Consider the following 17,410-nt stretch of genomic DNA (forward strand, 5'->3'; position numbering starts at 1 on the left):
GTCATTTATTATATTATAAAAAATGAATATAATTAGTGTGTATACGTTATATGATATTTATTCGCTAATTTATGTATTTACTATACGTGTATAAATTTCTTAAAGTTTTGTTGAAATTCTGGTAATGTTTTTTTCTTACCATTTTTGTCCAAGGTTTTAAAATTTTATAATTAAATTTTTTAGATATAATAATAATTGATATAATAGCTAGAGAATATGTAACGCCTCGGGAATACACCCTGGACGTCACACGGTGCTTACGCCCACAAGTAACCACAAGCTAACCCATGAACCGGTACCTGCTGTGAGCACTGAATAAGACTAATAATAATGACATGTGCGAAAATTAACTGAAAATGCCATAAGGTTTTAAGTTCTAAAAATGATACAACTGAATCCACAAAACTGAAACATATGGAGAAATACTAAATCTGACTGATAGGATTGACAAACTAACTGACTGTCTAAAGTGTCCAAAAGCCTCTAAACTGACTGAGGAGTTGATGGGACTAGCCCCCAACTAACTCTGACTGACTAACTGAAAGGAAATATTAAAAGAAATATAATAGGTCCTCGAAACATGAGGACTCACCGCTGTTGCTACTGATAAGATGAACTGTCTAAGCACGTTTAGGAAACTGTGCGTCTGAACCTATGATATAAGACATCATAGTGCAAAGAAAATATATGCGATCAGTACTTTGAATGTACTGGTATGAGAGATGAGGTTAGGCTGAAATACATGGGCTTATGTGCATGAGATAATGACTTAATGAATAGAATGAGATAACTGAGTTTAAATGCAAGAAAGCTGAAAAATCTGAGAATGCGTGACCAAGTACATAACCTGATTCTGAATTAGTTCGTAGACTAAAATACTTAAATGCTGATAGCTGAATAACTGATAATTGTATGGTATGGTCAAACAAACCTGAAACTGAATTATATACTGAATACTGAACTGATACTGAAACTGTGGGAAGTATCATCTAACTGATATGCCCCAAATTTGAGCTGATAGGGGCCCAACCTATGACCCTAGTTGGAAGGGTGCTAGTGTCATGCCACGGGCACTAACAATGGTTGGAGAGTCAGTCCTACACTAGCGGTTGACCCTTGAGATTAGTCCTAAGCTGGCGGGTAATCCCTGAGAGAATATTAGCCCTAAACTGGCGGGTGACATCTCTTAATCCTACGCTGGCTACGTAGTTATCGAACTTAGGGACTACTACTAAGGACCCAGTCTAACTGGTGGGTGAACACCCATTTCTAGGTTCGCTCGGTACTGAATCCTACTACCAACTAAACTGACATTGTTTACTAAACTAATCTAAGTTGACTGACATGATAACTGACTGAACTGACAATGCTCATACGTTGCTGAAACCATTCTAAAAATACTGAGACTAAGTAAATAGCTAAATTTGGGAATTCATAACCCCCAAGACTCGATAGAAATAACAGTAGGACCACATGAAAACTTTGAAACCATAGAGGGGAATCCTTGTTCAACATTCAACACTTAGGAATTTCATCAAACACATGGGGGTCATAAGTTAAAGCATGAAGATAGTTAAGTCATTTGATAATAATATAATTGCAATACTAAAATCATGGGTTGAGGATGTAACATGCGAAATTCACCATTCAATCATGCCTAGGGGCAAATTCCAATGAAAACACATGGTAAACATAATAGAAATCAAAGTTCATCATATCTTCTTGAAGACAACTTATAATAACATGGAAAAATCATGGATTTAAACTTGAAAATGGATTCTTGGACTCTATGGGAGAAAAGGACCCATAAATGAACATCATGCATACCTTAATTGAAGAAATCGTAAAGATTTTTTATGGTTGCTCGAATTTCCTTGATTCTTTTATGAAGGATAGGGTTTGTTCTTGAGTGAGAATGCCTTATTTTGAGAGGATTTTTTTAATAGGATAGTAAATTATGCTTTTGGAACCCTAAATACCGTGTTATTGACCAATTGAGTGAAGGGAAAGACCCAATTACCCTTGAAAAAATGGAAACAAAAGCTGGAAAATAAGAGCATGTGATGGAGCATACGCCACAGGCTCTGGTTCACTGAACTGGACCACGTGTCACGGGCTCTGTCGCGGGAACCCCTACTGGTGAAATGGAGTGCACGCCACAGGCTTATCTCGATGCTGCTACTATTTTGGAAATCCAAACACACCCTTATGCCTGTCAAAAAATTCTAAAACTCACCCTAGATATACCTATGACATCCCCTATTATGAATCAACTTTAAAATCAACATTCTAAGGCCGGGAAGGTCAAAAATAAAATCATCGAAGTTTAGGGTCGTTAGAAATAACTAAGTTCTAACACTTAGTGAAATTTTCTAACTCTTGGAACCCTTTTTACATACAATGGTAAGCTGAATTAAGCTAGGATCTTACGGGGTCTTACAATATCCCCCTCTTGGGAACATTCATCCTCAAATAAGACTGATTAAGCTGAGAATACTGAGGAATTGAGATTAATACTAAACATGCAAAACTGAAAACATGATTACATGGCTGAGTCTGAAACAAGATACATGACATGCCTGAAATACTAAGGAAAGACTGAGATGATGCACGGGGCACTTATGAACTGAATCATGACTGAATATCTGGAATCTAAAACATGATGTGTGGACTGAACTTGATTCACAATTTACATGGATGTGGATAAACTATCTTTGGAATGGCAAAATTTATGACACATCACATAGTAAGACTAGATCAAAAGATGGAAAAACCATAAGAACTTGTCTATCTGACTACTAACTAAATTGTTGTATAAATGAACTAAATTATACTAAAAGATTATACTCAACTATACATTCCACTTCACAACAGTATTTCACTTGAGGCTACTTAAAAATAATCACATGGACACTGATCACCCAATCTACAGAAGTGTGAGCTGAACTGAATTCTCTACTATGATCAAGCCTACTCGAATCTACAAAGTGCACACATAACACTGCAATACTAGCCTGAATCATGAATTCAACACACGCTGCATTTTCACAAATCCTGATCTCATTAATAATTCTTATTATCACTTCAGCAACTACATTCAACCTTTTACCAGACATTCACTATGTGCAGTGCATTCATCCACATATATGCAAACATGATATTCATACATATCATTATATCCAAATATGCCCATCTAAACAAACACCCATAAAAATATGTTCCTCATATCCTCTAAACCTCTATCATTAACAACTTCCATACACTACCCCAGAAAGCACGCATAAAATTTCAACTAACCATGACATATACCAAAAACTTAGCCTCAATCTTACTTCACACTTACAACCTTAGCTAAAATAAAAATACAATAATCTTTCATCAGCAAGAAATGTTTACTCTCTCCCATCTAAGCAATTGTTCATCATCGCTAGCTTGACATAAGGAAAAGTCACTGAAAAGTTAGAACATAAGGACCTAAAACATAAAAAGATACTATGCCGGACTCGACACTTTACTGAGGCCTAAGGAATAGAGTATCAATATTATAGATTTATTACATAGATCAAAACTAAGGATATACATGACATAGTATGAAGTTCGCTGATCATTAATAGTGTAGCATGAGTACTGGAACTGAACATACTATAAAGCATAAGTATATAAGTCATGAGCTGCGTAACTTGAGTTAGGAGTTCCTGAGTTCATGGAGCATGATTCGTACTGCTGAGTAGATTAGAACTCCCCATACTAGGAATTGAGAGAGTATATGATTTTCCATAAGGTACACGAATATGAGTTATGATCATAGAGCTGAATGTAAGGCATAAGTAGCTATCGTGATGACTGAAGTAGAAAACCTTGCATTGGGATCAGAATAGGTTGGGAATCTCCTTCCCTATTAATATTCTACATCACCCTGGCATCACTACTACAACCTGAGAGCCTGACTTAGTTACTGGTCTCATCATCTCCCCCTTAGCCTAAGGCCATCATCCTATATCAGCGGGCATAAGCTTTAAACTAAATTGTCACCACTTCACACTAGATTCTGAGGTATAATAAGGCACATAAATGATAACTCACCCTGAGAGACTATAACTGATCTTGTAAAACCCACTACTGGTACTTTCTTTTGATATAAAAATTTCTAGCTTTTTATAACCCCAACAACCATTATGCAACAACTTAAACACTGACTACCTTAAAATTTTCAAGAGCTTCACCATACCATGATTTCGTACCATTTTGTGCTTCAAATCTACTTTCTACTAGCTCAGCCTTCAAAAATTCAAGCTTAGCTTCTAATACTTAACATGGATATTCTCAAACTCTAAAAGAACCATACTAACTTCCTTTATAGCCTACTAATATCACATCTCTATACTTATATTTCAAATCAACAATTTAAATTCTTGCACGCACTATTTCAAGCCTACTAATTCACCTTCATACAACTATCCCCATGGATACAAAATTTACTAAATCCAGATAATACTATCCTTATTTCACTACTGCTAAACTTCTGGGTTCATGCTTCTAACTTTTGGTCATATGCTACCATAGGATTCTGAGAAGGGATCTAAAAGAACATATGACATTAGCTTAGAGCACGATTTTCATGTACATGGACAAACACTTTCAAAGTGTCAAACATAAGGAACCAGATGGGATCCTTTTAATTCCGCATGCAATCCCATAACTGTCTGTGTGGACTATCTGAGAAAGCCCTATCTGTAGGGATTTGAGCTTGACTATTTCTATTACTTTGAAAACAAGGATGAGCTGGCATGAATAAAGAAAGATGAGAATCTGTATAAATTTCTTAGATAACCTTTTAATAGCACGATTTGATACTTGAAGGAAGGGAAATATTTCTTAAAACGTCTTGTAGCCTCTTGTCCAAAAGTGTGGCACATTTCACACACATGCACAACACTCTACTTAACTCGGCTTTTAAAATCTCTAGGACATAGTAAGACCTTAAGCTCTGATACCAAGTAGGTAACGCTCCGGGAGTACACCCTAGATGCCACACTGTGCATACGAGCATAAGTGACCACAAGTTAACCCATGAGCTGGTACCTGCTGTGAGCACTAAATAAAATTAACAATAATGACATGTGCAAAAATTAATTGAAAAACACCATAAAGTATTAAGTTCTGAAAATGATACAACTGAATCCACAAAACTAAAACATATATGGAAATACTAAAATCTGTTTGATAGTACTGACAAACTAACTGACTATCTAAAGTGTCTGAAAGCCTCTAAACTGATTGAGGAGTTGATAGTACAATCCTCCAACTAACTCCGATGGAATAACTGAAAGGAAATATTGAAAGAAACATAATAGGTCCTTGAAACATAAGGACTCATCACTGCTGTTACTTATAAGATGAATTGTCTAAGCGCGTTTAGGAAACTTTGCATCTGAACCTATGATATAAGACATCATAGTGCAAAGAAATTATATACGATCAGTACTTTGAATGTACTGGCATGCGAGATGAGGTTAGGCTGAAATACATGGGTTTATATGCATGAGATAATGAATTAATGAATAGCATAAGATAACTGATTTTAAATACATGAAAGCTGAAAAATTTGAGAATGCGTGACCAAGCATATAACCTAATTCTGCATTAGTCTGTAGACTGAAATACTAAAATACTGATAGTTGAATAACTGATAACAGTATGCTATGGTCAAAAAAACCTGAAACTAAATTCTATACTAAAACTGAACTGAGACTGAAACTATAGGAGGTATCATCTAATCGACATGCCCCAAATCTAAGTTGATAGGGGTCCAACCTGTTATCTCAGTTGGAAGGGTGCAAGTATGGTTCCATGGGCACTAATAATGGTTGTGGGGTCAGTTCTAAACTGGCGGGTGACCCCTGAGATCATTCCTAAGTTGGCAGGCGATCCTGAGAGAATACCATCCCTAAACTGGTGGGTGAACCCCCATCCCTAGGTTCGCTCGGTGCTGAATCCTATTCCAAACTAAACTGACACTAATTACTGAACTGATCTAAGTTTAACTAACATAATAACTGACTGAACTGACAATGCTCATACTTGTCTGAAACCATTCTGAAAATACTTAGACTAAGTAAATAGCTATATTTTTTATATTCATAACCCCCAGGACTCGATATCAATAACAATAGGACCACAAGAAAACTTTGAAACCATAGAGGGGAATCCTTGTTCAACATTCAACACTTAGGCATTTCATCAAACATACGAGGGTCATAAGTTAAAGCATGGTAATAGTTAAATCATGTGATAATAACATAATCACAATACTAAAATCATGGGTTGAGTATGTAACATGCAAAAATCACCATTCAATCATGCCTAAGGGCAAATTCCAACGAAAACACATAGTAAACATAATTGAAATCAAAGTTCATAATAGCTCCTTGAAGATAACTCATACTAATATGTAAAAATCATGGCTTTAAACTTCAAAATAGATTCTTGGACTCCATGGGTTAAAATTACCCATGAATGAATATCACACATACCTTAATTGAAGAATTCGTGAAGATTCCTGATGGTTTTCTTGAAAATTGAGCTTGAATTTCCTTGATTCTTTTTAGGAGGCTAGGGTTTATTCTTGAGAGAGGATGCCTTCTTTTGAGAGGATTTTGTGAATTAGGATATCAAATTATACTTTTAGGACCCTCAATCCCGTGTTATGGATGAAATAAGTAAAGGAAAAAGACCTAATTGCCCTTGAAAATGAAAATAAACCTGGAAAATAAGGGTGCGCGATGGAGCATGCTCCGCGGGCTCTAGTCCGTGAACTGGACCGCGAGCTCTAATTCGCCAAACTGGACTGCGTGCCACGTGCTCTATTGCGGGCACCCCTATGAGTGAAATGGAGCGCGCGCCGCAAGCTTATCTTGGTGCTACTTCTGTTTTGGAAATCCAAACACACCATTACACTCGTTCAAAAAATTTGAAACTCAGACGAGATGCACCTATGATATCCTTGATCATGAATCAACTTTAAAAATGACATTCCAAAGCCGGAAAGGTCAAAAATAAAATCATCAAAGTTTAGGAGATATAGAAATGACTAAGTCCTAACATTTAGTGAAATTTTTTAGCTCTTGGACCTCTTTTTACATAAAATGGTTAGCTAAATTGAGATAGGATCTTACAGGGTTTTGCAGAATGTTAAGGGATGATTGTTGGGAAATAATAAATTGAATATAGTTCCCTCTTTTTAAGGTTTTTTTTTTCAAAATAATTTATTGTTTGAATAATCTATGGCTATTTTTATAAACTTATATATGGCTACAAAAAGTTTTGCACATTGGTGGGATTGGCTACATGAGATTTTCTCCTAAGTTATAACTAGGTAGAATTTAAATCATTTTCTCATCCAAAACCCTATTTTCAGCATTATTAGACTTTGAGAGCCCGATTTTATTTAATTTCAGAGAGAGTTTTCATCAACCAACCAAGGGTAATCTCTAAGCTCCTAGTTTCATTAATTTCTATTGATTTCGTCTTCAAAACAACTTCATATCTTTGATTTAAAACTTGAATTTTGGGGCTTTTACTCGATAAATTATAAAATTAATTTTTCTTTAATTTAAAGTCCGATTTCAACTCCTTTTTAGTTGGTTTCATATTTATACTCCTCTTGACATGGAAACAAGATTCTTAAATAAAACTTTCGATCTACCCTTTTCAATTTCAAATTGATTTACAAATTATTTTTGAATCCCAAATAAATATGGCCAATAAATTTATCGTTGGGCTCCTTTTGATATAAATATTATATTTATGATAGATTTAATCTATTTGAAGACCGCTCGTGAAAAAAATGCTCCACGTTGAAGGGTTTGAGCTAGAGTTTCGACAATTCGAGGTAGGTTACAACTTAACTTTCTTCAGATCAGGGTAAACAGTTGACCATTTATGTACAACATGCTATGGGTGGGGGATTTGTTGTGAAATTTGAATGTGGAGATTATTAGAATTGTCATGTTGCCTGGGTGGGGCTTATATGCATATTTTTTCTTGATTTGAGATATTTTTATTATTGTGATGTTAGTGTGGGGACTTTATTTGATATTAGTAGCCTTATTTGAATATTAATTTCCTTTATTATTATTGTGATGCCAAACCTAAATTCATGGATCTCCTTTTATGGCTAACAATCATTAGGCTTGCAACCAAGAGATAATTATGATTCTTTTCTTTGTAAAAATACCTTGTACATCCTTGGATTTATATTATTTAATTACATTAAAATTCTTCATTCTGAATTGTTCTAGGTCAGTCTATTTATTCAACTAGTTTAATCACACATGCCACACATGTGTAACGTTTAATTATTTAAAAATAATTAGTGGGTAAAAATTACATCTTAATTATACATTGTGTAATATGATTATACAATATTTACATTGTATAGGTAGTGTATAATTGTTGTATAATATAATCAATGAGTACACCCTACATACTAATTATAAGATAAATACATTTATAAGTTTTCTGAAATTTTTGGTGAAAATGTGATATTATTTTTTCGTCATTTACGCTCAAGTTTAATAGGTTATAAAAATTAATATAATTAGAGGGTATATGTTGTAAAATATTTATTCGTTGATTTGTGTATTTATTATACACGTATAAGTTTCTTAAAGTTATGGTGAAACTCCGGTAATATTTTTTTAATCATTTTCATCCAAGGATTTTAAATTTTGTATTTAATTTTTTTAGAAATAATAATAAATGATATAATAGCTAGAGAATGTTAAGGGATGACTGTTGGGAAATAACAAATTGAATATAGTTCCCCTTTTTTAAAGATTTTCGTAAAATAACTTAATCTTCTTATTTGAATAATCAATGGCTATTTTTTATAAACTTATATAAGGCTACAAAAAGTTTTTAACATTAGTGGGCTTGGGTACATGAGTTTTACGCCTATGTTATACCTGGGCAGAATTTAAATCATTTTCTCATCCCAAACCCCATTTTCACCATTATTAGACTTTGAGTGCTCGATTTTTGACAATTTCTAAGGGAGTTCTCATCAATCTTCCAAGTTTAATCTCTAAGCACCTATTTTTTTACCAATTTCTATTGATTTTATCATCAAAACAACATCATATCTTTGATTTCAAACTTAAATTTTGGGGCTTTTACTTAATAAATTATAAGATTAATTTTTCTTTAATTAAAGTCCGATTTCAACTCCTTTTTAGTTGGTTTTCAAATTTAAACTACTCCTAATATGGAAACAAGATTTTTAAATAAAATTTCAGATTTACCCTTTTCGATCCCAAATTGATTTACAAATTATTTTTGGATCCTAAATAAATATAGGAAATATAGTTATCGATGATCTTCTTTTGACATAGAGATTATGTTTATGATAGATTTAATCCATTGCAAGACGGTGCATAAAGAAAATGCTCCACATTGAAGTGTCTTGCTTGAGTTTTGACAGTTCGAGATAGGTTATGACTTAACTTTCTTCAGATTGGGTGGACAGTTAAACATTCTTGTACAACATACTATGAGTTGAGGATTTGTTGTGAAATTTGCATTTCTAGATTATTAGAAATACCGTATTGCCCGCATTTGGTTTATGTGCATATTATTGTTAATTTGAGATATTGTTATTACTGTGATACCAGTGTGGGCTTTATTTTATAGTATAGACCTTATTTGTATATTAATTGACTTTATTATTGTTGTGATGCTCGACCAAATTTCACGGATCTCCTTTTATGTCTAACAATCATTAGTCTAGCAACTACGAGATAATTATGACTCTTTTCTTTGTAAAAAACCTTGTATATCCTTGGATTTTTATTATTTGATTACATAAAATTTCTTCATTCTGAATTGTTCTGGGTCACTCTATTTATTCAACTATTTTAATTGCACTCCCTCACACGTGTAGCGTTTGATTATTTAAAATTTATCAGTACACAATAGGTATATAACTAGTGTGTATATATTAGACACTAATTATACATCGTGTAATATTATTATACAATATTTAAATTGTGTACACAGGGAGTAATTATTATATAATATAATTAATGAGTACACCTTTCGTACTAATTATAAGATATATGCATTTATAAATTTTCTAAAATATTTGGTGAAAATATGATAATATTTTTCTGTCATTTATGCTCAAGTTATATTATAATAAATGAATATAATTAGTGTGTATATGTTATATAATATTTATTCACTGATTTATGTATTTATTATACATGTATAAATTTCTTAAAGTTTTCTTGAAATTCTAGTAATGCTTTTTTTTTTTTTTTTACCATTTTTGTCCAATATTTTATAAAAAATTATTTAAATTTTTTAGATATAATAATAAATGATATAATATCTACAGAATATTAAAAGAAGATTGTTGGAAAATAGCAAATTGAATATAGTTCCCTCGTTTTTTAGAATTTATTATTTTAAAAAAATTAATTTATTATTTGAATAATCTATGGCTATTTTCATAAACTTATATATGGCTACAAAAAGTTTTTAACATTAATGGGATTGGCTACATGAGTTTTTCCCCTAAGTTATACCTGGGCAGACTTTAAATCATTCTCTCATCCAAAACCCTATTTTCACCATTGTTAGACTTTGAGAGCCCGATTTTATTCAATTTCAAAGAGAGTTTTCACAAATCATCCAAGGGTAATCTCTAAGCTCCTATTTTCATCAATTTCTACTGATTTCATCTCCAAAACAACTTCATATCTTTGATTTCAAACTTAAATTTTGGGGCTTTTACCTAGTAAATTATACAATTAATTTTTCTTTAATTTGAAGTCTGATTTCAACCCCTTTTTAGTTGGTTTCATATTTAAACTCCTCTTGATATGGAAACATGATTCTTAAATAAAATTATTTATGTACCCTTTTCAATTCCAAATTGATTTACAAACTATTTCTAGATCTGAAATAAATACAGCCAATATAGTTATCGTTGGATTTCTTTAGATATGAAGATTATGCTTATGATAGATTTAATCTATTTCAAGACCGCTCGTGAAGAAAAGGCTCCACGTTGAAGGGTCTTGACTAGAGTTTCGACAATTTGAGGTACGTTCTGACTTAACTTTTTTCAGATTGTGGTAGAAAGTTGACCATTTATGTACAACATGCAATGGGTTGGGTATTTGTTGTGAAATTTGAATTCGTGATTATTAGAATTACTGTGTTGCCCGCGTGGGGCTTATATGAATATTTTTTCTTGATTTGAGATATTATTATTATTATTGTGATGCCGGTGTGGGGGCTTTATTTAATATTATTGGCCTAATTTGAATATTAAATTACTTTATTATTGTTGTGATGCTGGACCTAAATTCATAGATCTCCTTTATGGCTAATAATCATTAGACTAGCAACCAAGAGATGGTTATGACTCTTTTCTTTATAAAAATACCTTGTATATCCTTGGATTTATATTATTTAATCACATTAAAATTCTTCATTCTGAATTGTTCTAGGTAACTCTATTTATTCAACTAGTTTAATCCCACGTGCATCGCACGTATAACGTTTGATTATTTAAAATTAATTAGTGTACAATAAGTTTTGATTAGTGTGTATAAATTACACCCTAATTATACATTGTGTTATATGATTAAACAATAGATACATTGTATACTTAGTGTATAATTATTATATAATATAATTAATGAGTACACGTTACATACTAATTATAAGATATATACATTTAAAAATTTTCAAAAAATTTTGGTGAAAATATGCTATTATTTTTTGTCATTTACGCTCAAGTTTAATATGTTATAAAAATGGATATAATTAGAGAGTATACGTTGTATTATATTTATTCGTTGATTTATGTATTTATTATACACGTATAAATTTCTTAAAGTTTTGGTGAAACTCTGGTAATGTTTTTTTTACCATTTTCGTCCAAGGATTTTAAATTTTATATTTAATTTTTTTTGAGATAATAATAAATGATATAATAGCTAGAGAATGTTAAGGGATGATTGCTGGGAAATAACAAATTTAATATTTCCCTCTTTTTAAGGATTTTCTTAAAATAATTTAATCTTCTTATTTAAATAATCAATGACTATTTTTTATAATCTTATGTAAGGCTACAAAATGTTTTTAATATTAGTGGGCTTGGGTACATGAGTTTTACGCCTATGTTATACCTGGACAGAATTTAAATCATTTTCTCATCCAAAACCTCATTTTCACCATTATTAGACTTTGAGTGCTCGATTTTTGACAATTTCTAAGAAATTTCTCATCATTCTTTCAAGTTTAATCTCTAAGCACCTATCTTTACCAATTTCTATTGATTTTATCATCAAAACAACATCATATCTTTGATTTCAATCTTGAATTTTTGGGCTTTTACTCGATAATTTCTAAGATTAATTTTTTTTAATTAAAGTCTGATTTCAACTCCTTTTAGTTGGTTTTCAAATTTAAACTCTTCCTAATATGAAAACATGATTCTTAAATAAAATTTCAGATTTACCCTTTTTGATTCCAAATCTATTTACAAATTATTTTTGGATCCAAAATAAATATAGGTAATATAGTTATCGGTGGTCTCCTTTTGACATAGAGATTATGTTTATGATAGATTAAATCCATTTCAAGAGTGCTCATGAAGAAAAGGCTCCATGTTGTAGTGTCTTGCTGGAGTTTTGACAATTCGAGGTAGGTTATGACTTAACTTTTTTCAGATTGGGTGGAAAGTTAAACATTCATGTTCATCATGCTATGGGTTGGGGATTTGTTGTGAAATTTAAATTTCTAGATTATTAGAATTACCGTGTTGCCCGCGTTCGATTTATATGCATATTATTATTGATTTGAGATATTGTTATTATTGTGATGCTAGTGTGGGGGCTTTATTTTATATTATACACCTTGTTTGTATATTAATTGACTTTATTATTGTTGTGATTCCTGACCTAATTTCATGGATCTCCTTTTATGTCTAACAGACATAAGGCTAGCAACGAGATGTATCGGCGTACTAGGACTCAAACCACTCTGAAGTGCCATGTCTTTTCAAGCGATAATTATGACTCTTTTCCTTGTAAAAAAACCTTGTATATCCTTGGATTTCTATTATTTTATTACATCAAATTTCTTCATTCTGAATTGTTCTGGGTCACTTTATTTATTCAACTAGTGTAATTGCACGTGTCTTGCACGTGTAACATCTGATTATTTAAAATTTATTAGTATACAATAGGTATATAACTAGTGTGTATATATTAGACATTAATTATACATTGTGTAATATGATTATACAATATTTACATTGTGTACATAGAGTATAATTATTATAGAATAGAATTTACGAGTAAACCTTTAATACTAATTATAAGATGTATCCATTTATAAATTTTCTAAAATTTTTGGTGAAAATATGAAAATATTTTTCTGTCATTTATCCTCAAGTTTTAATCTGTCATAAAAAAATGAATATAATTAGTGTGTATACGTTACATAATGCTTATTCGCTGATTTATGTATTTATTATACATGTAGAAATTTCTTAAAGTTTTGTCGAAATTTTGGTAATGTTTTTATTTTACCATTTTTGTCCATGGTTTTAAAAATTTGTATTTAATTTTTGTATATATAATAATAAATGATATAATAGCTAGAGAATGTTAAGCTATGATTGTTGGAAAATAGCAAATTGAATATAGTTCCCTCTATTTTTGGATTTTTTTTTTTTAAATTATTAGTTGAATAATCTATGGCTATTTTTATAAACTTATATAAGGCTACAAAATGTTTTTAACATTAGTGGGATTGGCTACATGAGTTTTTACCCTAAGTTATACTTGGGCAGGTTTTAAATCATTTTCTCATCCAAAACCCTATTTTTATCATTATTAGACTTTGAGAGCCCAATTTTTTTCAATTTCAAAGGGGGTTTTAGTCAATTTTTGAAGGGTAATCTCTAAGCTCCTATTTTCATCAATTTCTATTATTTTCATCTTCAAAACAACTTCATATCTTTGATTTCAAACTTGAATTTTGGGTCTTTTACCCAGTAAATTCTAAAATTAATTTTTCTTTAATTTAATGTTTGATTTCAACTACTTTTTAGTTGGTTACATATTGAAACTACTTTTCATATGGAAACATGATTCTTAAATAAAGTTTCAGATCTACCCTTTTCAATTCCAAATCGATTTACAAACTATTTTTAGATCCGAAGTAAATATAGCCAATATAGTTATCATTTGACTCCTTTTGATGTGAAGATTATGTTTATGATAGATTTATTTCATTTCAAGACCGCTCGTGAATAAAAGGCTCCACATTGAAGGGTCTGGGCTAGATTTTCGATAATTCGATATAGGTTATGACTTAACTTTCTTCAAATTGGAGTAGACAGTTTACCATTTATGTACAACATGCTATGGGTTGGGGATTGAATGTGAAATTTAAATTTTGAGATTATTTGAATTACCGTGTTTCCCGCGTGGGGCTTATATGTATATTCTTTCTTGATTTGAGATATTATTATTATTGTAATGCTAGTGTGGGGGCTTTATTTGATATTATTGGTCTTATTTGATTATTAATTTCCTTTATTATTGTTGTGATGCCAGACCTAAATTCATGGATCTCCTTTATGGCTAACAATCATTAGGCTAGCAACCAAGAGATAACTATAACTCTTTTCATTGTAAAAATACCTTATATATATCCTTGGATTTATATTATCTAATTTCATTAAAATTCCTCATTCTTAATTGTTCCGGGTAACTCTATTCATTCAACTAGTTTAATCGCACGTGCCTCGCACGTGTAACGTTTGACTATTTAACATTAATTAGTGTATAATAGATATATAATTGTTGTATAATTACACCCTAATTATACATGTGTAATATGTTTAAACAATATATACACTGTATACATAGTGTATAATTATTGTATAATATACTTAATGAGTACACCTTACATACTAATTATAATATATATACATTAATAATTTTTCTAAATTTTTTTGTAAAAATGTTATATTATTTTTGTTCATTTACGCTCAATTTTAATATGTTATAAAAATTAATATAATTAGAGTGTATACCTTGTAGAGTATTTATTCGTTGATTTATGTATTTATTATACACGTATAAATTTCTTAAGGATTTGGTGAAACTCTGGTAATGTTTTTTTTACCATTTTCGTCCAATGATTTAAAATTTTGTATTTAATTTTGTTAGAGATATTAATAAATGATATAATAGCTAGAGAATGTTAAGGGATGACTATTGGGAAATAACAAATTGAATATAGTTCCCTCTATTTAAGGTTTTTCTTAAAATAATTTAATCCTCTTATTTGAATAATCTATGACTATTTTTTATAAACTTATATAAGGCTACAAAAAGTTTTCAACATTAGTGGGCTTGGGTATATGATTTTTTCGCCTATGTTATACCTGGGCAAAATTTAAATCATTTTCGCATCCAAAATCCCATTTTTAGCATTATTAGACTATGAGTGCTCGATTTTTGACAATTTCTAAGGGAGTTCTCATCAATCTTCCAATTATAATCTCTAAGAACCTATTTTTACCAATTTCTAATGATTTTATAGTTAAAACAACATCGTATCTTTGATTTCAAACTTGAATTTTGGGGATTTTACCTTGTAAATTATAAGATTAACTTTTCTTTAATTAATGTCCGATTTCAACTCCTTTTTAGTTGTTTTTCAAATTTAAACTCTTCCTGATATGGAAACATGATTCTTAAATAAAATTTCAGACTTACCCTTTTCTCGATTCCAGATCAATTTACAATTTTTTTTTGGATCTGAAATAAGTATAGGAAATATAGTTATCGTTGGTCTCCTTTTGACATAGATATTATGTTTATAATAGATTTAATCCATTTCAAGACCGCTCATGAAGAAAAGGCTCTACATTGAAGCGTCCGTCTAGAATTTTCACAATTCGAGGTAGGTTATGACTTAACTTTCTTCAGATTGGGTGGATAGTTAAACATTTATGTAAAACATGGTATGGGTCTGGTATTTGTTTTGAAATTTGAATTTTGAGATTATTAGAAATACCGTGTAGCCCACGTTCAGTTTATATGTAGATTATTGTTTATTTGAGATATTGTTATTATTGTGATACCAGTGTGGGGGCATTATTTTATATTATAGGTCTTATTTGTGTATTAATTACCTTTATTATTGTGGTGATGCCCGACCTAATTTCATGATCTCCTTTTTTGGCTAACAATCATTAGGCTAGAAACCAAGAGATAATTATGACTTTTTTTTTTGGTAAAAATACCTTGTATATCCATGGATTTTTGTTATTTGATGCACTAAAATTCTTCATTCTGAATTGTTTTGGGTCACTCGATTTATTCAACTAGTTTAATTGCACGTACCTCGCACGTGTAACGTTTGATTATTCTAAATTAATTAGTGTACAATAGGTTGTCACGAACCGATTTATGAGTCATGATGGCACCTACCAATTTTCACCAGTGATTATTCTAAATTAATTAGTGTACAATAGGTTGTCACGAACCGATTTATGAGTCATGATGGCACCTACCAATTTTCACCAGTAGATAAGCCAATACCATAACCCGGAGTTAAGGCAATGAGTTAATCCGGTAAGAAAGGTCCAACATAGGTGAAACTTAAGGAACATCAACAACTAACATAAGGATTTTAGGCAAAATGAACAGTCATACAAGATATCAATTCCAAAACCTTGTAGAACTAGTATAAGGACAACTAATTGTATTAATACAACTCCAAGTCTAGAATAATTAATTCATCTATATCAAATATTAAAGACTGAACGCAAGAGAGGGAAGAAAATTGGGTGACTCGAACAAGAGCTCACCCTATCTCCGGATTCAATCACTGCACAAACCATGATCGACGACGATAACTAATATTTGAATCTTGACCAAAGAGGCACAGAAGTGTAGCATGAGTACCAAAACAACGGGTACTCAATAGGCATCATCAACCGACTGAGCTAAATCATGATATAAGAATGATATAGTGCAAGATAAACTTAATAAGTTAAGACATATGATCGAACTTGAATCATCTCCATCATCACTGTATATAATAAGTATGCAATTCGAAATAACAGTAAAACATAAGGCATCAACATATGTCAATATCGTGTACATAATAAGTATTTTAAATATTGGAATAACAATATAACATAAGGCATAAATGCATGCCAATATCGTCGTCCATCACAAGTATTAAGTAACAGAATAACAATATAACATTAGGCATAATGCATGCCAATATTGCCGTACATAAGAAATAAATGATTTGAAATCATAAATCAACACGAGTATAATCACAAGCAAACACAAGTACAAAGTTG

The sequence above is a fragment of the Capsicum annuum genome, unplaced genomic scaffold (assembly GCF_002878395.1).
Source record: "Capsicum annuum cultivar UCD-10X-F1 unplaced genomic scaffold, UCD10Xv1.1 ctg997, whole genome shotgun sequence".
NCBI lineage: Eukaryota > Viridiplantae > Streptophyta > Magnoliopsida > Solanales > Solanaceae > Capsicum > Capsicum annuum.